This window comes from Thalassophryne amazonica, chromosome 3 (assembly GCF_902500255.1).
Source record: "Thalassophryne amazonica chromosome 3, fThaAma1.1, whole genome shotgun sequence".
Classification (NCBI taxonomy): Eukaryota; Metazoa; Chordata; class Actinopteri; order Batrachoidiformes; family Batrachoididae; genus Thalassophryne; species Thalassophryne amazonica.
The window spans coordinates 18366388-18390172 of NC_047105.1; the positions used below are offsets into that span (position 1 = coordinate 18366388).

General features: G+C 40.4%; 1 protein-coding gene and 1 long non-coding RNA gene across 2 annotated transcripts in view; one reads left to right on the forward strand and one right to left on the reverse strand.

The window, feature by feature from the left end:
* Window positions 1-23785, reverse strand: part of LOC117506389 (metabotropic glutamate receptor 7) — a 922561-nt gene that overhangs the window by 466379 nt on the left and 432397 nt on the right.
* LOC117506393 lies at window positions 2685-23208 on the forward strand. The gene is made up of 3 exons (XR_004559454.1): window positions 2685-2884; window positions 7617-7621; window positions 23198-23208. It is a non-coding gene; the product is annotated as an uncharacterized LOC117506393 (long non-coding RNA).

Genomic DNA, 23785 nt, shown 5'->3' on the forward strand with positions numbered 1-23785 from the left:
GCCTTTACTGTATTTCTGAATAATGTGATTTACTTTATGATGATTTATATGAAGTACAAACTGTACAAACTGTACTGATAATGTACAAACTGTGCTGTAAAGTGCACATGCACATTATCATTCAGACCTCACTTGAGTTGAAACAGACAAATTGAGCTAAAAATATACCATCATCAATCACACTGCATGCAGGAGAAACAAGCCTCAACAATATAGTATGTCAGTATGACAAAGTGAGCCTATAATTCTCTTTGAGTATTTTTCTGTTCTACTTCTTACACTGTTATCATCCGCTACCAGCCTGAAGACTTATATCCAGTAGAACTTCACTCAGTCTGTGCATCTTTCCAATGAGAGCCTGAACAAAATGTGCCTGATTTTCACCAGATTTGACTTGGAGATCCTAAATGAGTGGATCACATTTCAAATTCAAATTTGAGCATTACTGGGTTTCACCAACATCTCTAAGGGCTGCCGGCTTCACTGACCAGATAATTCATTACTGCACTACATTACCCAATGGCAGATGTATTTTTTTCCAATATTGTTGTCAGTTTTTATATCTCTACTCTAACAAATCAGTCAAACAAACAGTGAAGTAAGTGGTGTAATTTTGGATGCTAACAGTGTGAGCATTTCTTAGCAGCTATTAGTAGCTCCATGACATTATGGTTATCCAAAAATATGAGAAAATAAAGCACTCATAAGTTTTAATGCTCACACCAAGGCAAAGCCATTACTAGCCTGTTAGCTGAGCTTGTCGGTAAAATGCTAATGGTATTAGCACTTGTAGTAGCTATCAGTAGCTTGAGGATACTTGGTTGTTAATCCACAATTACTGAGGGAATACATGGGATATAAATTTTAATGCCCACCCTACAGCAAAACTGTTATGAGAACCACCGCTCAGCTCCGCCAACATATGATTTAATAAAAACCCAAATTGAGGTTAGCCTGTTAGCTCAGCTTCTCAGTACTTGGGCTTCATTCTGTCCTGCCAGGTCATACATGTTCTCACCCACATGCCACTTCTTTATACTTTATATGGGCTGTGGACACACAGACCTACACTGCATTATATATAGGATTTCCAAATACAGAATCAGAGCACAAATGACATATGTCAGTGAGCATCTCTTCATTCATCTGCCAGTCTGATCAAGCTAACAATGGTACATTATTGGCAGGAGATGTTCAGTGTATGAAGATTCTTTGTTGTTCTCCCTTCACTGGCTGTATACCACCTCTTGGCAGTGTTGTATAAAGTACCGGAAAATCACACTTAAATAAACGTACAGATACCCATTAAAAAAATTCCTTTGGTAGACGTTCAAGGAACCGACTGAAATGCTACTCAAGTAAAAGTCCTAAAGTATCTAGTATTTATTGTACTTAAGTATGACAAGTAATGTACAACTAAATGTACTCAAGTACTGAAAGTAAAAGTACAAGTAAATGTTAATAATCAAAAACGGACTTTTTTATATTACAAAGTTTATCTAGGCTTGCAAATGACTGGTAGTATTAGTCAAAGTATTGAAAATTGTGCACATCACACAAAAACACTTCAGAAACAAGGTTTCAAAACCTAAACAAGAGTAGGCTACTCACTAGGTGTTCACAGGAAACAGTTATTTATTTCTCTACGTATTTATTTATTTTCATTGTTACATGGTTTTATCTTTTCTGTTGTGTTTTGTTTCATTAGGTTATTTTTGTCTCTTTCTCAAAAACTGTACTGTAACATTATTCTAATATATAGACTATTATTGTCTATTATGTAGACTATTATTGTTGTTGCTATTAATATATGAATAAAAAAAATTACAATTTGACTCTTTTACGGCAATGAACGCTGAGCCATTAATTATACAGAAAACAAATCAACACAAACGTGCTGATGTGAACAGCTTAATGCTAACTTTAACATTGAAAACGCCATATACATGCTAACACGTTAGCATCGGTCCCGTTTTTAAGTTATAAAATACATCTATCAACTGTTTCAGAAGACCATAACAGGTTGGTTTAACATAAAAAATATTTCTCACAGACATATGCTCTTCAGGGTTTTAGTGGGGAAAAATGAGGATAAAGCGAAACAAAAACAATGAATCCACGAACCATAGATCGAAGCACTGCATCGATCTGCGAATCACTGCTTTGACTGGTTCAAGGTTCAAAGCAAAGCCGTGTTGCAGAAAAGTTGATTACAGACCCGCTGCAGGACTGTAATCAATGTAGAGGTATTATCATATTCCTGACAAACACCCCCCAAGTGCGCAAGTGCGCAGCTGCAAAAAAGCCTACCTCCTCATGACAAATCGGCCTGACTTCATTGCAGTCACTAGTAATCAGTGGTGTCTCTGGGTGAAAACACGACATTTTTCGTGTGTTTTTTTTTTTTTTTTGTAACGAGTAACGGCATGGCGCATAGAAAATGTATCGGAGTAGAAGTATGCAATTAAGGTCGGAAATGTAGTGAAGTAAAAGTGAAAGTAAGCTGAAATAAAAAACTCAAGTACAAAGTCTCCCAAAACATACTTAAGTACAGTAGTGAAGTATTTTTACTTCATTACTATACAACACTGCCTCTTGGTCAGATTGTACTTATCCATGAGATTAACTTTCAGTGTTATGCTGATGACATTAATATGTATGTAGCAGCTTGTACTCTCTCTGCTTATGTGTTGTGTGTTTGACTCCTCCCACTCACTCAACTCGGGACGCAAACTCAGAATCTCAGGCATGGGAGGCAGATGCTGTGACCAGTCGGCTAAAACCCGGGCCCTGGCCTGAGTGGCCAGAACCTCCTTTGGCTGTCGGGGGAGTAAGGCCTTTTGACCACCACATGCACAGCAACTCCTCCTGGCCTCCATCACATGTACATGTCTATTTTATATAACGGCTGAGTGGATGCTTGCCATTTGATTGGTGCTTTGTATGTCACATGACATGGATTAATTCATCCCATTTGTGTTGCATTACATTTAGAGTGCAGCTTGGGTCGATTTAAAGTGTAAATTTGTTCCATACATTTGGCACCATTGCACTCCACACACACACACACACACACACACACACACACACACACACACACACACACACACACACACACACACACACACACACACACACACACGCACACGCACATCATTTCTGATGTGATTATTTTTTGGTGCACTGAGGACGTACACAGTCTTTTTTTGGTAGTACACACATGCACAAGTGCCGACCAGGTTGCATGTGTGCGCAGGGGCCAACGACTCTACGGAGACATAATTTGATTGAGCTAACTGACGCTGCTAATTCTTGTAAGACACACACACACACACACACACACACACACACACACACACACACACACACACACACACACACACACACACACACACACACAACAAATCCACTGTGCTGTCTGGAGGCTGTTAGCAGGAAAAAAGAAGAAAAGCTGGACTCATTTCTGATGTGATTTTTTTTTTTTTTTTTGCTGCACTGAGGGCGTACACAGTCGACCGGCCCAGTTGCGTGTGTGTGTGCATACGCATGCGGGGGACAACGACACAATGATTTGATTGAGCTAACTGACACTGCTATTCTTGTAACATACACACATACGCACTCAAAATCCACTCCACTGTAAGATGTCTGGATGCATGAAGACCTGTTCACATGAAACGCTGATGTGATTTTTGGCTGGACTGGGAAACTACCCAAAGTCTTTTTTTTTTTTTCTATGGAAGTCCGAAGTCAGTGCACAGCATCACTGTGCATAGCATCACTACATGTTACAATTAGGACTTTAGCAGCAGTGGAACACCAAAATGTAAGTCCTTTTTCTGTTGTTTAAAAATTAATCAAATATCAAATGACAAGGATCTATATTAGCCATTATATAAAACAAATAAGGAATGGTTTTACATATTTTCAGTGGAACAAATATTTAATTTGGTGAAAACTGGAACAAACCATTCATTACTTGTAGGAGGGTTTTTTTTTTTTTTACTGTTTACTATTCCTACAAGTCTAATACTTCTGCTACTTTTTCAGTATAACTGCTATGAATTTTGACCCATTTATTTACATCTGTGTGAATCCTGTGTGAGCCTTAGGAGTGGTTAGCTTATTCATTATTGGCTAGCTCGTGCTTGCTTGGCTATACTCTTGACTTTCCTAGTGCACAAAGTACACTACTTTACACCCTCCATAAATCCTGTGTGAAGTTGGAAGATAGAGTGGCTCGTGTCCATAAGTTAGAACAGCTTCTTAGCTCAGTGGAGTTAGATGTTACAGGCACTCCAGATGAGGTTTGTGTTGGGCTGGCGAGCATGCCCATGAGCATCAACCTAGAAACGCCGGCTGTGGAGGATGGCTTTCGGACTGTGGCTTGGCGGAGGAAGCCCCGTAGACATTTCGTGTCTGCTACCTACAACCCACGCGGAATGTCTCAAACCTAAACCTACTTCTAGACATCTTACATATGTTACTCTGGAACCACCCCTAAACCCAAACAGTTCAACTGTCAACCCCACTGAGGTCCTTCGTCTGGGTCTCATTAACATAATATAACTATCCTCAAAAATCATTGTTGATTAATGATCTAATTCTTGATCATCACTTAGATATGATTGGGTTATGTTAAACCTGGATTAAACCTACAGCTGTCCTCCCCTTAAATGAGGCCTGCCCACCAGCAAATACATTTAGTCACATCCCTCGTGATGTGAAGCTAGACAGGGTGTTGCTCTTATTTATAAATCGAGGTTTAGGTTACTAGTAGGGGTGCAATGATACACAAAAAACACGGTTCGGTACGTACTTCGGTTCTAAGGTCACGATTCGGTTCATTTTCAGTACAGTATGGGAACAAAATGCAAAAACTAAATTTGCTTGTTGTTTAAACTAACAATTTATTGTAACATTATACAAACAGGAAAATAAAATAATTGCAAAGTGCTGCCATGTAATAAGTTAAATAAAATGTTCTCAAATAAATGACAAATGTGTGAAATATTATAAAAAATACATAGACATATAATAAATCGTGTTTGTTCTGTAGGGGAATGTTTGGTTCGTTGAAAGGATTGAAGATCCACCAAGCTACAGCTAAGTCATGCAAGGAGCTAGTTAAGTCCTCGGAAGCAAAGAGGCAACGTTTTGTTCATCAAACATGTAATGCACCTGATAGTCATGGCCCGGACAACCCCCACAGTGTCACGAACGTCTCCACTTTGAAGCTTCCAAAAGATAATGCTACAAGAAGAGCACGAGTTAAGTGGCCGCCCATGGCCGATAAAGCCCAATGGATGAAGAAGGATGAGGTGTTAGGTCTGTTGTTAGGATGTGAAATGAAAGGGAGTGTGAAATCCAAATTTGCAATTTTGAACAATGCCGTATATGAATACGGAGTGGAGAAATTTAGAACAGTGGAAAGTAAATCTAAGTCAACCTAGGTCGCGAGGAGAAGCCGACGCCAAGAAGAGATTCACCAGCTGCGTGTAGAGCTACGGCAAACAACGAAGAACTGGAAGGCCGCAAAGAGACGCGACGATGGGCTCAAGATGGTTACACTGGACCAGTTGCGTATAGATTTGAAGAGGAGGCTGCAGGTGTTAAGGAAGGCTGAAATGCTGAGGCCGAAAAGAAAAAAGCATGTAAGGCAGCGGAAGAGGTTTTTGAGGATCCATATAAGAGTTAGAAGAACACCTTAAGACCACATACTCTGATACAAGGTGAGAGGAACCTATTCCACAGCTGGCAGGTTTGGTTAGACCTACGGAGCCATTTGTCGAGTTTGACGTTTCTTTGCCAAAACTGTCTGAAGTTGAAGCTTGTCTGAAGAAGGCACGGGCTGCATCATCACCGGGACCAAATGATGTATCCTACAAAGTCTTCAAGAGTTGTAAGAAGATGAGGAGGCAGTTATGGTTACTTCTATGACAAGCTTGGCAAGGGGACATTGTTCCGGAAACCTGGAACAAAGCAGAAGGTATTTATATTCTGAAGTGTGAGAATGCCAAAGGAATCGGCAACTTTCGTCCGATATCACTTCTGAATGTTGATGGTAAAATTCTGCTTGGTGTTTTAGCGTTTAGGCAAAGGAATTTTTACTGGCAAATGGTTACATTGATACCTCTGTGCAGAAGGCTGGAGTGTCCTGATTTCCTGGATGTGTTGAGCACTCAGCCATGATATGGAATACAATTCAAGACGCCAAGAAGTCCAAATCTGACCTGGCTGCGATTTGCTTGGACCTTGCAAATGCATATGGATCTGTACCACACAAGTTCATAATGTTCGCAATGGATTTCTTCCATGTGCCGGAGAAGTTGACACGATATGTGGGCATATTCTGCGGCATTATGGGATTGCCTTTCATTGTTATGCTGATGATACTCAATTGTACATGCTGGTAACTGCTGGTAATCTTGTCCATATAAAAGCCTTGGAAGATTGCCTTACATCTGTGAGAAGCTGGTTGTCTAGTAATTTCCTACTCTTGAATTCTGATAAGACTGAAATGATGGTTCTTGGTCCAGCCAGACATCGGCATCATTTTGACCAGTTGGCGCTTAATTTTGGTTCGTGTGTTGTGCATTATATGGACAAAGTGAGGAATCTTGGAGTACTTTTCAATCATACATTGTCTTTTGGTCCCCACATTAGAGACATTACGAGGACTGCCTTCTTTCATCTGCGAAATGTGGCGACGATTCGTCCCATCCTGTCTATGGCTGATGCTGAGACTTTGATACATGCGTTTATTTCTTCCAGATTGGATTATTGTAATGTTTTATTTTCTGGCCTGCCGCAGTCTAGCATTCGAGGACTTCAGTTGGTACAGAATGCTGCTGCCAGACTTTTGACACAAAGTAGAAGGTTTGACCACATTACTCCCATTCTGGCATCCCTTCATTGGCTACCGGTTTCTGCCAGATCGGATTTTAAAGTTTTATTGTTGGTTTATAAAGTTGTTCATGGACTGGCACCTTCCTACCTGGCGGACTTGGTTAAGCCCTACGTACCTGCGAGGCCCTTGCGCTCGCAGGGCGCAGGGCTTCTGTGTGTTCCGAAGATGAACAAGAAGTCTGTGGGGTATAGAGCCTTCTCCTACTATGGTCCAGCTCTTTGGAACGATCTACCTGCTGTTATTTGGCAGTCTGGCACGGTGGAGACTTTTAAATCAAGACTCTTAAATCAATACTCATAACCATCCCAAAGACGTATTGTTATCTTTGGCTGCTTTCAGTGATGCCGGTATTTGGTTAGACTCTTTCTCTCCGATTGTTCTGTCTGAGTTATTTTCATTAGTTACTTCATCCAAACCATCAACATGTTTATTAGACCCCATTCCTACCAGGCTGCTCAAGGAAGCCCTACCATTATTTAATGCTTCGATCTTAAATATGATCAATCTATCTTTGTTAGTTGGCTATGTACCACAGGCTTTTAAGGTGGCAGTAATTAAACCATTACTTAAAAAGCCATCACTTGACCCAGCTATCTTAGCTAATTATAGGCCAATCTCCAACCTTCCTTTTCTCTCAAAAATTCTTGAAAGGGTAGTTGTAAAACAGCTAACTGATCATCTGCAGAGGAATGGTCTATTTGAAGAGTTTCAGTCAGGTTTTAGAATTCATCATAGTACAGAAACAGCATTAGTGAAGGTTACAAATGATCTTCTTATGGCCTCGGACAGTGGACTCATCTCTGTGCTTGTTCTGTTAGACCTCAGTGCTGCTTTTGATACTGTTGACCATAAAATTTTATTACAGAGATTAGAGCATGCCATAGGTATTAAAGGCACTGCGCTGCGGTGGTTTGAATCATATTTGTCTAATAGATTACAATTTGTTCATGTAAATGGGGAATCTTCTTCACAGACTAAAGTTAATTATGGAGTTCCACAAGGTTCTGTGCTAGGACCAATTTTATTCACTTTATACATGCTTCCCTTAGGCAGTATTATTAGACGGTATTGCTTAAATTTTCATTGTTACGCAGATGATACCCAGCTTTATCTATCCATGAAGCCAGAGGACACACACCAATTAGCTAAACTGCAGGATTGTCTTACAGACATAAAGACATGGATGACCAGATCTTTACTCTGGATGGCATTACCCTGACCTCTAGTAATACTGTGAGAAATCTTGGAGTCATTTTTGATCAGGATATGTCATTCAAAGCGCATATTAAACAAATATGTAGGACTGCTTTTTTGCATTTACGCAATATCTCTAAAATCAGAAAGGTCTTGTCTCAGAGTGATGCTGAAAAACTAATTCATGCATTTATTTCCTCTAGGCTGGACTATTGTAATTCATTATTATCAGGTTGTCCTAAAAGTTCCCTAAAAAGCCTTCAGTTAATTCAAAATGCTGCAGCTAGAGTACTGACGGGGACTAGAAGGAGAGAGCATATCTCACCCATATTGGCCTCTCTTCATTGGCTTCCTGTTAATTCTAGAATAGAATTTAAAATTCTTCTTCTTACTTATAAGGTTTTGAATAATCAGGTCCCATCTTATCTTAGGGACCTCGTAGTACCATATCACCCCAATAGAGCGCTTCGCTCTCAGACTGCAGGCTTACTTGTAGTTCCTAGGGTTTGTAAGAGTAGAATGGGAGGCAGAGCCTTCAGCTTTCAGGCTCCTCTCCTGTGGAACCAGCTCCCAATTCAGATCAGGGAGACAGACACCCTCTCTACTTTTAAGATTAGGCTTAAAACTTTCCTTTTTGCTAAAGCTTATAGTTAGGGCTGGATCAGGTGACCCTGAACCATCCCTTAGTTATGCTGCTATAGACGTAGACTGCTGGGGGGTTCCCATGATGCACTGTTTCTTTCTCTTTTTGCTCTGTATGCACCACTCTGCATTTAATCATTAGTGATCGATCTCTGCTCCCCTCCACAGCATGTCTTTTTCCTGGTTCTCTCCCTCAGCCCCAACCAGTCCCAGCAGAAGACTGCCCCTCCCTGAGCCTGGTTCTGCTGGAGGTTTATTCCTGTTAAAAGGGAGTTTTTCCTTCCCACTGTAGCAAAGTGCTTGCTCACAGGGGGTCGTTTTGACCGTTGGGGTTTTACATAATTATTGTATGGCCTTGCCTTACAATATAAAGCGCCTTGGGGCAACTGTTTGTTGTGATTTGGCGCTATATAAAAAAATTGATTGATTGATTGATTGACTGAAGACCCACTTTTTTAGACTGTCTTATCATTAATTTAATTTGTTTGTGTTTGCTTTGTAATTTCCTTTAATTTTTCTGTGTTTTATCTTTTTATTGTGCTTTTCTTGATTTTAATTTTGATTTTAGATTAATTTGTGTTGTTGTGAATTGTGTGAAGCGCCTTGGGGCGAATTTGTCGTGAGTTGGCGCTATATAAATTAATAAATTGAAATAAATTGAAAATTGAGTACTTCAGGATGGGGTTCAGCACTGCGTCATACACGATGGGCTTCCAGCCTCTAGAAGCTGGTATAGCGATGGGATGCACGATATCCCCAGTGTTGTTTGTATTGGCAATGGAGCTAGTTGTTTGAGGTGCAAGAGATGAAGGTCGTGGTGTGGAGTTGGCTTCTGGACAAGAACTTTCACCGATTCAAGCTTTCATGGATGACTTGACCTTGCTGCATCTGAAGTTTCTTGATGCTAAACGTACCCTGGAAAGACTGGCAGTTTTGATCAGATGGTGTTGTATGACGTTTAAAGCCAAGAACTCTCACAGTTTGACGTTAAAAAGGGGAAAGTTACTAAAGTGCAGTTTTATCTGAATGATGAACCAATTCCAATGGTTGAAGAGGAACCTGTGAAGAGCCTAGGAAGGTCGTACACAAAAAGCCTGAACGACAGCAAGAGGGTTCATGAGGTTCAGAAACTATTGAAAGATGGTCTTGAGCGTATCGATCGATGTCAGTTACCAGTTTGGTTGAAGATATGGTGTTTCAAGTTTGGGTTAATGCCCAGGTTACTGTGGCAGCTGATGGTCTATGACATCGGTTTTACATATGTTGAAAGAATGGAAAGACGGATCTCAGTACAGATAAGGAAATGGCTTGGTGTGCCAAATTGTTTGACCAACATCAGTTTCTATGGTCACAATGCCAAACTATCTTTGCCGTTTGCAGCTTTGTCTGAAGAATTCAAAGTGGGAAAGAGTCGAGTGTTGATGACCCTACGTGATTCTAAGGATCCCGTTGTTAGGAACACTGTACCAGATGTTAGAACAGGTGTCAAGTGGTCTGCATCGAGCGAAGTGGATGAGAGGGAATTGAGATTGAAGCACAAGGACATAGTTGGTATTGTTCAAACTGGGCGTGCTGGGATTGCGATGAAACCTATGCTGTTCTTCACTTCCGCTACGGATGCCGATAAAAGGAGCCTGGTTGCTGAAGAAATCCATTCGGACAAAGATCAGAAGAGGTTAGCATGAGCAGCAGGTATGGTGCAGCAGAGACAGTGGACATCATGGGAAGATACTGAACCTAGGAAGCTGTCCTGGAAAGAGATTTGGGGAATGGAAGAATTGACCCTGAGGTTTCTGATTAGTTCAACGTATGATGTGCTGCCTTCACCCCACAACCTAAAGAAGTGGTACAAGTCATCGAATGATAAGTGTGTTTGCGGGAAAGTTGGCTCACTGAGGCACGTGCTATCTGGTTGTAAGAGAGCGTTGGATTCCGGACAGTATAGTTAGAGGCATAATCAAGTTCTGGGAGCAACTTCAGGTGGCCTTAGAGAAGAGATTGGTAAAGTTAACTCTATCACTGAAATTACAGATGCCAGAGTTGATGTTCCATTTGTGAGGGAAGGCTTCAGGTCAAAGCCTGCGTGTTTGAAGACCACCCGGAAAGGAATCTTGTCCTGTGCAAATGACTGGAAGTGTGAGGATGATATTGGTGACCAACTAGCTTTCCCTGTAAGTGCAGTGACGACGAATCAGGGTCGGGACCTGCTTGTGTGGGCAGAAGAGAAGAAGATAATGGTGTTGGGTGAGTTGACAGTTCCCTGGGAAGAGAACACAAAGTGTGCCCAAGAATTTAAGAAGTCTCGGTATGCTGAAGAGTGTCGTAGGAATGGCTGGCGTACGCATATTTTCATGACTGAAGTGGGTTGTCGCGGTTTTGTTGGAAGGTCCTTGATGAGTTTTCTCCACAAGCTAGGGATCAGCGACAAGATGAAGAAGGAGATCGCAACTGTGGCAATAACATCAGTTGTCAAATCATCCATCTGGATTTAGCAGAAGTTTAAGGCAGACAGAGGTGGTGTCTGACAAGACACTGCTGGCCCGCCCTCACCATAAAGGTCGTATTAGAGGTAAAGGGCCGAAACGACCTGGTGAGGTACTCTACACTGACGATCTGTCTACGCATTAAGCATTTTGTTTCTCCTAGTAAACAGCTTTTAACAAAACCTTTCCACAAGTAAAGAGCAGCACAATGCGGTTCCAGCATGAAGCCCTGTTCAATTTTATTGAACCTTCATATTTTTTGCCAGAAAAATTAACTTGTCCAAAACTGTATAATGTATAAGGGATTTTTAAAGAGAATTAATGTTAAAGAATCCCTTTACTTTTGTACAATTTATTTTATTTTCTATCTCTTTCTATTAACTGTTTGTTTAATGTTTGTTAATATATCTTTTTAAATAAAGTTTTGAAAACAAAAACATACCCGTACCGAAACAGTTCAATACAAATACATGTACCGTTACACTATTACTTATTAGCTGTTGAGGGTCACAAATATAATTCGTTTGAGCATCTGATTCTCCACTCTTCTCAGGATATTACGCATTGCCAAGGTCACAAGAATAAAAATCAGCTGTATTCAATTGTCACTGTATATACGCCTCCTGGCCCATATTCTGAATTCTTAGATGAATTTGGTGCATTCATCTCTAGCTTGTCAACTAGTGCAGATAACATTCTGATCATTGGTGACTTTAACATTCATATAAATAAGCCTTCTGATCCCCTCTGCAAATCATTTTTGGAAATTGTGGATACATTAGGATTTTGACAATGCATTCAGTACTCAACGCACATTAGTAGAAATACCCTGGATTTGGTTCCCACACGTGGTATTGCTGTCACAAATATTGACATCATGCCTCTTACATTAGTGGTCTCTGATCACTCACTTATTAAGTTTACAGTTTTTCTGCCATGTTTAGTGGAACCACAACCTTACCTATACGACGGCGATGCATCAACTCCTCAACTAACACTGAACTCAAAGCTAGACTGCCTGATGTCTTAGCTTTACATTTGGCAAATACCCAATCAGCAGGCAGTCTTGTGGATAGTTTAAACTCAGTGCTCAAAACTACACTCGACATGACTGTGCCACCTTTGTTATAACCGCACTCAACCAAAACACAGTAACCTTGGTTCAATGATTACCTGTGTGACCTCAAGCATAAGGCTAGAGGTCTAGAACGGAAATGGCATAGTTCAAAATTAGAAGTATTCCACCTTGCGTGGTGCGATGCTATCTTAGACTATAAGCATGCACTACTGGCTCCAAAGCAGACCTATTACTCTGATTTGATCAACAAAAACAAGCATAACTCAAAGTTCTTGTTCGACACTGTGGCAACACTTATTCATGGACAACCACATGGAGTTTACTCTTCTTTTACAGCACAAGATTTGCAGCACATGAGGATGCCTTAACCCAGCCACTACACCCTGCTATTGAGGTGGGTGCCATTACTGAGGCATTACCTCGATTTACAGAATTTGAGAGTATCTCTCTTGGCATGCTGACGAAACTCATAATGTTAACAAAAAGCACAACCTGTTTATTTGATCCTATACCAACAAAACTGTTTAAGGACCTGTGGCCCACTCTTGGGCCGACTGTGCTGGAAATTATTAATCTTTCTTTAACTTCTGGATCTGTTCCTAAATGTTTCAAATCTACAGTGATAAAACCATTACTTCACAAACCTAATCATGACCCGAGAGTTTAGAAAAACTTTGGCCAATATCAAATCTATGATTTTGCTCTAAAATTCTGGAAAAAGTGGTGTCATGGCAGCTCGTGGACTATCTTACTGAGAATAATCTCTTTGAGCCACTGCAGTGTGCTTTTAGAAAATATCATTTCACAAAGACGGCTCTCACTAAAGTGGTGAATGATCTTCTGCTTGCAATGGATTCTGACACCACTATGGTTCTTGTTCTGTTAGATCTCAGTGCTGCATTTGATACCGTGGATCATCATATTCTACTTGATAGGCTGGAAAATCATTTTGGGATTACTGGGAGTGCCCTTGCATATATAATAATTGATCAACATATTGATTTATTCTGCCTTACAGAAACCTGGTTACAGCAGGATGAATATGTTAGTTTAAATGAGTCAACACCCCTGAGTCACACTAACTGCCAGAATGCTCGTAGCACGGGCCAAGGTGGAGGATTAGCAGCAATCTTCCATTCCAGCTTATTAATTAATCAAAAACCCAGACAGAGCTTTAATTCATTTGAAAGCTTGACTCTTAGTCTTGTCCATCCAAATTGGAAGTCCCAAAAACCAGTTTTATTTGTTATTATCTATCGTCCACCTGGTCGTTACTGTGAGTTTCTCTGTGAATTTTCAGACCTTTTGTCTGACTTAGTGCTTAGCTCAGATAAGATAATTATAGTGGGTGATTTTAACATTCACACAGATGCTGAGAATGACAGCCTCAACACTGCATTTAATCTATTATTAGACTCAATTTGCTTTGCTCAAAATGTAAATGAGTCCACCCACCACTTTAATCATATCTTAGATCTTGTTCTGACTTATGGTATGGAAATTGAAGACTTAACAGTATTCCCTGAAAACTCCCTTCTGTCTGATCATTTCTTAATAACATTTACATTTACTCTGATGGACTACCCAGCAGTGGGGAATAAGTTTCATTACACTAGAAGTCTTTCAGAAAGCGCTGTAACTAGGTTTAAGGATATGATTCCTTCTTTATGTTCTCTAATGCCATATACCAACACAGTGCAGAGTAGCTACCTAAACTCTGTAAGTGAGATAGAGTATCTCGTCAGTAGTTTTACATCCTCATTGAAGACAACTTTGGATGCTGTAGCTCCTCTGAAAAAGAGAGCTTTAAATCAGAAGTGCCTGACTCCGTGGTATAACTCACAAACTCGCAGCTTAAAGCAGATAACCCGTAAGTTGGAGAGGAAATGGCATCTCACTAATTTAGAAGATCTTCACTTAGCCTGGAAAAAGAGTCTGTTGCTCTATAAAAAAGCCCTCCGTAAAGCTAGGACATCTTACTACTCATCACTAATTGAAGAAAATAAGAACAACCCCAGGTTTCTTTTCAGCACTGTAGCCAGGCTGACAAAGAGTCAGAGCTCTATTGAGCTGAGTATTCCATTAACTTTAACTAGTACTGACTTCATGACTTTCTTTGCTAATAAAATTTTAACTATAGACTTAGACTGCTGGGGGGTTCCCATGATGCACTGAGTGTTTCTTTCTCTTTTTGCTCTGTATGCACCACTCTGCATTTAATCATTAGTGATTGATCTCTGCTCCCCTCCACAGCATGTCTTTTTCCTGGTTCTCTCCCTCAGCCCCAACCAGTCCCAGCAGAAGACTGCCCCTCCCTGAGCCTGGTTCTGCTGGAGGTTTCTTCCTGTTAAAAGGGAGTTTTTCCTTCCCACTGTTACCAAGTGCTTGCTCACAGGGGGTCGTTTTGACCGTTGGGGTTTTTCCGTAATTATTGTATGGCCTTGCCTTACAATATAAGGCGCCTTGGGGCAACTGTTTGTTGTGATTTGGCGCTATATAAATACAATTGATTGATTGATTGATTGATTGATTATAAACTAGATTTGCAATGTATCAACAATATAAAGGTCATAACATCAATTCTGATTAATGATTATGAGCATACTTGATCTGCAATATAAAGTCTGAAGAACTTCATTGTTGTTTCTTGCATGCAGCAAAATTCAGTTTTCTCTCTTGGTTTGGGGATTCCACCTATTTTGGGTTTTTAGTTCAAACCTTTCCTATTCGGACTACATATATACTTGTAAGATATCTACAATCATGACAAAATATAAACTTTGGAATATTTTGTTGATTATATCTTAAACAGGTTAACCTTGGCAACGCCGGGTACCCCAGCTAGTTGCTGATAAAGCTTAATTTTAGGTTTCAGAATTGTGCAGTGGTCTATCAAAATCAATGTGCAATGGACCCTTCCTTTCTTCAAATACCGACATGAAACTGTATTTCATCTAGTGCGTTTATAGCAAACAATGGAAATACTAAGACAGCAGCTACAGCAAGCAAGTGCCATTCAAATAGTGAAGATGTACGTCGACTGGAGAGAAAAAGAAGAAAAAATGACAAAGAGGAGGAAACAAAGAATCAACACTTGATGTGAAGTAGGAGTGTAAGGATGCTTAACTTGATCATTTTCAGTGGCTAAGCATCTCTTCCTCCAAACTATTTGCCATTTGTCAGATTAGTGTTCTGTCTCAAATCACTGGCGAAAGAATCCATTGTGACAGGCTGCCAGAGAGCATTCCCACAGAATTAGCCAAGTCCTCCAGGAAATAACCCGTTCATGACACTGTAAGCCACGCCACAGCTGCATATTCACATTGATGCAGCACCCTTTGGACACAAAGGCCATTCAAAGGCATTTACAAAGAAGACAAAATACAATATGTTGCATGTAAAAAGTGCTGGTCAATGGAAAGGCAAATGACAAAAACTATTAAAATAATAAAGAATGGAAAGTCAAAGAAAAGTATCATGAAAATAAAATGAATAATACAGTAAAAAAGTTTTAAAAAGTAAATGTGCTACTCAGTACAGAAAAAAGAATGCTCAGATTTAGTTAAACAGTTAAACAGTGCAGCTTTCTGCTCTTATTTTTGTGATGAGGTAAACTTTAAAGGATTTAATGGATGAGGACTTTCTGGAAGTTTGTTCGAAATAATGAAATGCTGCTTTCCCATATTTAGCTCTGATGTTTAGCGGAGTAGTTAAAAATGCTGTCAGAGGACTGGAGCTTTCATAACACAGAGATCTGAAACGAAAAAGAAAAATAAAGATTTACAGAGCACATTAGAGGCCTGAACTCTGGCTCCTACGTGTGGGTCTGCCCGCTGTCGCGGTTCAATCAATACCCCACCAAATTGTCATTCCTCCCTCGGCTTGGTATCAAAAAAAGCTTCTCCCAGCAGGGTGATGGGAGAAACACAGTTCTACTGCTGTTTTTTAAAAGCTTTTTCATGGTTCTACATATGCAAATCCAAGATGGCGATCGCTCAGCTTTTTTCAAGTTGTGGTGGAACCAGCCAGAGTGCGACGTAGCAATCTCTGCCCCCCTTGCTTTTTCCGACGCAACTGACGTCACTGATCCATTAACTGCTGCTTCTGCCACCTTCAATCTGAAAGGCCCATTACACTGTGCTGTGTGGTGATTTATATCATATGGAAGATGGGGCCACTCTTGTCAATGTATAAACTTTAAGTGAAATTACAAGATTATTTGCTTTGACATCAAGACTAATACTATGGATTCTTCATATTTCTTCTTTATTTTTTCAGAAATAAGTGTGGATTTTCCAAAGGCTGCCCTACAGACCTTGATTAAGTCACTTCCTAATACCAATTACTGATGTGACAACATGATTACTGTTGCCAGCATTCAATTTCAACATATAAATAATAATTGGTGAAAAAAAAAATGCTGACTCCAAGGCACTGGTGAGCCATCTTTCAGAATGTGCAGCAGTTCTCTGGCTTTAGAAATTATTGGTCCGTTGATAAGCTCTTTTGCCTCGACATGGGAAAAAAAAACAAAATGTCATCCACAGAAACAGAAGAATCAGAGATTCCATTTAAATTTTAGATTGTAAAATACATGTTTGGATAAAATCTCCTGAAGGCTATTTCTTCCATAGGGGATTTGAGTATTAGTGCTGAATCTGGGTTTAAATTTTCTGTCAAGAATGTATCAACTGTTTCGACAGGAAAAATAAAAATACAGTATACTTTGTTTAGTTACCAAGTGTGTGACAAATCCTTACTGTTGGGTCCCACTGGCAAAGCAAACTGCACCCTGTGGTTAAGTGAAATACAAACAGATCGACTGTTTACTGACACTGGGACCTGCAGGTCTGCTGACTCTTATCACAACTGCAGTTATTAATTATTATTATTATTACCACTATTAGTAGCCAATCTGCTCTGTGTCAGCCTGATCCTGTCAGATCTCAGAAGCTAAGTAGTGTGGGATCTGGTTAGTACTTGGATGGGAGACCTCTTTGGAACACCAGCGGCTGTGAAACTGGAGTTGCATCAGGAAGGGCATCTGGCGTAAAACAATACCAATGCAGATCTGGCTGTATCCACTGTGGCGACCCCAAACACAAAAACAGGAGCAGCCGAATGTTCAACCACATTACCACTATTAACTAATGGACATAATTTATAATAACATAATATTTGTCTGATAAGACACAAGCCAGATTAAGCTGTTTTATCCCATTTTTGCTTTTTTAGACTGGGGGCGATCGTAGTAGAGTAGCGCCCCATAGAATAGCCCTGTTAAAGTAAAGTGTCAAATGCAATTGTACAGCAGGGTAGGTCATTATAATAAGGAGTTCGTCTACCAACAGCATCGGCTTGGGTTTGATTCCAGTTCACTGTATGTGTGTCCTTGGACAAGACACTTCATGTAACCTGCGTCAGAGTGGCGTCTCATCCAGGGGGAGTCATATTCTCTCATCCACCTCATGTTACTTAATCCTTCAGATAAACATTTGCACAAATGGGCCTCAGCCTCTGCACAGAACATCTTTTACTTATGTCAAATAAGAGCAATGTCACCCTTGTATCCTGCTTTTACATTATTTTATTCACAAATGCATCTTCAGTTGTGTTCCTACACACATGATTTTGACCACTAGGTTCCACAAATACATCATATTGAAGTTGTCATGGTGAATCTTGATTGCATCCTGACAACTGTCAAGGCTTCTCTCCAGCTGCACTGTGATGTTATGTACGTATGGCATTGAAGACAACTCAAGAGTGAACTATGAACAACCATAATTTACCAATATGTAATCAAGACTCCAGACCAGGGGTGGGCACAAATGGCCAAAACAGTACTGGGTTTCCTTACTACCAATCAAATAAAATAAGCAGGGTGATTTCACAGATGAACAGGACTTTACATTCAGGGGAGAAGCTGATCGATTGCCACTGCTGATCAATTGCCCGGACAAGCTGCACTGCCTTGGTCCTTCACGGCATACAGTTGCCCACTCCTGCTCTAGACTGTATTCTAGTACAGTCCTGTATACTATTGTAGCATAAAAATGTAACCCCAGTTTGACAGGAATATCCAAGAATAAAAGGATTTGTAAAAGCTCCACAACCGTGTCAGCATCTTGTACCATCACAATTTAAAGGTTTCCAAGACTATGCCCAGGACCTGCCAAAATTTGATAGCTGTGATGGTGTGGTGGTAAAAAAAAAATCATGCATGGAGGTTTGGGGGCTTTTACTTTTTGCTTAGTTGTGATAGTAACAAAGCACTTCCAGTCATCCCCTGTTTGTTTCCTGTTTTCTCACACAAATGTGTGCAGGGAACATCCATCTTGGCAGATACTGATCATGTTTAAAACATAGAGCCAGTCTGAAATCCACATCCTCCTATCTTTCTCACACACATGGGCACACTGAACCGACAAGCTTTGCCTTTGGAACAGAGAGGATAGAACAGAGCTGGAGTGTGGGCATGCTTTTACCCTCAAAAAACTCATTCATTTGCTGTTTGTCTCAAGCCTGCAAACAGATCTGGTTTTCTCCAGAGCTGTCAGATCCCAATCAACAGCGTAATGTGGCATGGGCCAAAGCCAGAAAAGGTGATTCTGCCACTGATTGGTATGTATTCAGGCAACTAAGATATAAATGCACTTCCTTAATCAAAACAAAACTAAATCAGAATATTACTTATCTGTCGCAACTGAGAACCTTATGGTGCATTTACACATAGTCAGGACGCAATACGAATGTCATATTTGCATCATTCTTGGCATATTCCTGACATTCTTAACGTGACTTAATGCATCTAAATAGGTTTCTTAATAGTGTGTGTTGGTGCGTGATATTCGTGATTTTCGTGGAGTATTCCATCCCTCTTGAGGCAGGTGTCGGCCAAATTCCAGGTGACACTCATGAACAGCCAACACCGCTTGCTGGGCATTTAGAAAATGTGGTGCCATTCACGCTGTTAGCATGAAAATTGTGAGCAGACAATCACTTTTGAGCTGGATGTGAAATCTGTCTAAGTGCCCCCATGGGTGTGGCGTTGCAAAATGCAACACAAGTGTCGTGCATCTGTATCGCATGTGTGCACATGTGCCCCCCCCCCCCCAAAAAAAACATATGTGGCATATGTGTGTTTTGCGCTCCACCCCCGTTCCCCCGGAGTGGTGTGCCGGAGAGGCACACTTGCATAAAATGCTGATATCTATGTACAGACATGATCACATGGGGGCCAGCCAGCCACGTCTGAGCACACACAGCACAGCGAGGTACCTGTCAGTTGATCGCAGCACACAGACAGCTGGAAATGATGGCCCAGTGCACACAACGTGTCACATTAAAAACACAGAGACCACCACCAGGACAGGTATATAACAAATTCTGACAATACCTATATACGTAATTACATAAATAGCTAAAATGAATGACCACATAACACAGAAACAGAGAGTTACACGTGCTATGGGAGCTGAATGGACGGGGGGAGGGGGGGGGTCTGCCAACAGCAGCTGCTGTTGAGATCTCTGCTCCTGGACATCACAGCTGGGAACACGTACGTACAATGTTTTGAAGGACAAGTACTTACAACTTTCCTCCGTGAGGCACGTGTCTCGGTCCACTGTCCTCACATGGAAATACATAAAACATCTTTCGCCTATGCGCCAGGCTGCAACGGCCGCACATAGTGCACCTCAGCAGACTGCAGGCCAGCCTGACACGCGTGTCCATACATCGTCTAATTTCTCTTTTTTGAAAACATACTTTTATCTCCTTGTTGATTTTAAGTATTTCACGCTCTTGTTATAAGATAGTGAATGTAGTGCAGTGGTAAAGTTTCCGTTTGTTAATCACAGCTTTTGTAAATTACAGGTTCGAATTCTCCAAGTGACATTTTTTTTTTTTATTTAACCAGGGTTATTTAACTGCAGGGGTCTGTATTGGGTCACCTTTTATTTATTTTTTATATCAACCCAGTGATTTTCACTAATTATACACCAGTATCTCATCTGTGTCCAGTCATTCTGTTAATTATTTATATAGCTGGCTAGACATAATAAGACATAATGAGCGTGCACTGCTTCATTCATGTCATTTCATGATTGTACATCTGTGACCATGGGTCATCTACAGAGGAACAGACGGTTCGCTCGATAAGAGAGATTCAATAACATACAGCGTTTTTTTATGGTGTGTGGTTTTCAGTGATGCCGGTATCTAATCTGACCACTTTTTTTAGTAACGAGTAATCTAACGCGTTAATCTTTCCAAATCAGTAATCAGATTAAAGTTACTTCTCCATGTCACTGTGCGTTACTATTATTTTTCATTGTGGGTCGATAGCAGCATTAAACTTGGTCCGTGGGCAGGAGGTCGGGGTTCGACTGAACTGCCCATTTTCAGTGAGCTGTGAGCTTTTCATCCGCGTTTTTTTGCAGCTGCTCGACTCGTCCTCACCTCTTAAAGCGCGGTGATCAGCACACCTGCACTGAGCTTTACAAAGACATTTTTATACTTTTTTTCCTCCTTTATTTAGAATTCTGAGCTGAGCCGCTCTGTATCTGGTCATTAAAAAGCTGATCCTCCGCGACGTGTCAACAACTAACACTATTTTCCACTCAAATGCACCTAAACTCTCTTTCTGAGGACCACATGATGTGAAAACGCAATAAAACTTTCTTACCTGTAAATCTGGTCATGTTTTCTGCATAAATAAATGTAATCCATTCTTTGTGCTCAAACGCCAAAGCAGGGGCGAATCCAGATGGAATGGGGGCGTGGGGCAAGGATGTGCCCCCCACAACACCCCTAGATTAAAGGTCCAGTTTTGAAGCCGTTTTTTACTACAACTACTAATATTGCTTAAAATAATAATAATTTCGACAAGTAAAATGTTTAGAGAGAATTTAAATGTTAGAAAAATGTTAGAATTTAATAGTTACATTTATAAAAAATGTAGGTTAGAAATTGTAAGTTTTACTGTTACAGTGCTGTCAACAGTTAAATATGAGGTCAAGAAAGAGGTCTTTATTTTACTTTTTATAAAACAAGTATTTATTTTCATTGAAGTCAAGAAAGGGTGACTATAAAGTGAATTTTGGCAAAACAGGTATCATTGTCATGTTGAGGTGGCAGAGGGTTGTTGTCGACAGCTGGGAAAAGTAACTAAAAAAGTAACTAGTAATCTAACTTAGTTACTTTTACAATTGAGTAATCAGTAAAGTAACTAAGTTACTTTTTCAAGGAGTAATCAGTAATCAGTAATTGGATTACTTTTTCAAAGTAACTGTGGCAACACTGGTGGTTTTTATTTTTTTTTCTCCACAGCAGAGGCATGATGTGGTGCAACATGTTCCAGCTGCTTGCACTGTGTTTGTGCACACGCAGAAGCATGCACAAAGCCATCGCCGGTGTGTTGTGCATGCATGTGCGACCATGCGTCCCTCATGACAGTAGGTGGATGTTTCGTGGTTCCCCATTTCATGTTTGGTTCACGGATTTTCTTCCGGTTTCTGTGTCTTTCATGTTATGTGTGAAGGGGGCCAAAAAGGAGGTGATCCAGCAGTTTTACCTAACTAAACCTGTGCCAATTCAACATGCAGATCCACCTCATATTTGCTGTGACGACCCCGAGTGCAAAACAAGGGAGCAGCTGAAGGGACTTTTTTACAGACCAATATCAAATTTGTTTGTTTTGTCAAAAATCCTTCAAACTCTTGTTTGTGATCAATTAAAATAGTTTTTAAACTCAAATGAACTTCTCTCAAAACTCCAATCAGGCTTCAGGAAAAAGCATAGCACCATTACCATGGCCACAAAAGTTATTAATTATACGCTTGTTGCTCTTGATAGAAAGCTTCACTTTTTATTGATTTGTTAAAGGCATTTGACGCTGTGGACCATGTTGCTCTAAAATACAGGCTTCTTTGTTTAGGACTGTCAGATCATGTAGTTTCCTGTTTGATGAATTACAACCCCAATTCCAATGAAGCTGGGACATTGTGTGAAATGTAAATAAAAACATTATGCAATGATTTGCAAATCCTCTTCAAACTATATTCAACTGAATACACCACAAAGCCGAGATATTTAATGTTCAAACTGATAAACTTGATTGTTTTTGTGCAAATATTTGTTAAATTTGAAATGGATGTCTGCAACACGTTTCAAGAAAGCTGGGACAGTGGTATGTTCACCACTGTGTTACATCACCTTTCCTTCTAACAACAGTTAATAAGTGTTTGGGAATTGAGGACACTAATTGTGAGTGTGATGATTGGGTATAAAAGGAGCATCCCCAAAAGGCTCAGCCGTTCACAAGCAAAGATGGGGCGAGAATCACCACTTTGTGAACAACTGCATGAAAAAAATAGCCCAACAGTTTAAGAACAATGTTTCTCAACATTAATTTGCAAGGAATTTAGGGATTCCATCATCTACAGTCCATAATATGATCAGAAGATTAAGAGAATCTGGAGAACTTTCTAGACGAAAGCAGCAAGGCTGAAAAGCAACATTGAATGCCCGTGACCTTCGATCCCTCAGGAGACACTGCATTAAAAACCGACATTATTGTGTAAAGGATCTTACCGTGTGGGCTCAGGAACACTTCAGAAAATTATTGTCAGTTAACACAGTTCGTCGCTACATCTACAAGTGAGTGCAAGTTAAAACTTTACCATGCAAAGCAAAAGCCATACATCAACAACATCCAGAAACATCGCCGCCTTCTCTGGGCCCGAGCTCATTTGAAATGGACAGACGCAATGTGGAAAAGCGTTTTAGATTGCATTTCAGATTGTTTTTGGAAATCATGGACGTTGTGTCCTCCGGACAAAAGAGGAAAAAGACCATTCAGCTTTTTACAAGCGCAAAGTTCAAAAGCCACCATCTGTCATGGTATGGGGGTGTGTTCGTGCCCATGGCATGGGCAACTTACACATCTGTGATGGCACCATCAATGCTGAAAGGTACATACAGGTATTGGAGCAACACATGCTGCCATCCAAGCAACGTCTTTTTCAGGGACATCCCTGCTTATTTCAGCAAGACAATGCCAAGCCACATTCTGCACCATGTTACAACAGCGTGACTTCGTAGTAAAAGAGTGTGGGTACTAGACTGACCTGCCTGCAGTTCAGACCTGTTGCTCATTGAAAATTTGTGGCGCATTATGAAGCGCAAAATACGACAACAGAGACCCCAGACTGAAGCTGTACATCAAGCAAGAATGGGAAAGAATTAGTGTCCTCAGTTCCCAAATGCTTACTGAGTGTTGTTAGAATTTAAGGTGATGTAACACAGTGGTAAACATACCACTGTCCCAGCTTTTTTGAAATGTGTTGCAGGCATCCATTTCAAAATTAGCAAATATTTGCACAAAAACAATAAAGTTTTTCAGTTTGAATATTAAATATCTTGTCTTTGTGGTATATTTAGTTGAATGTAGGTTGTATTCTGTTTTTATTTACA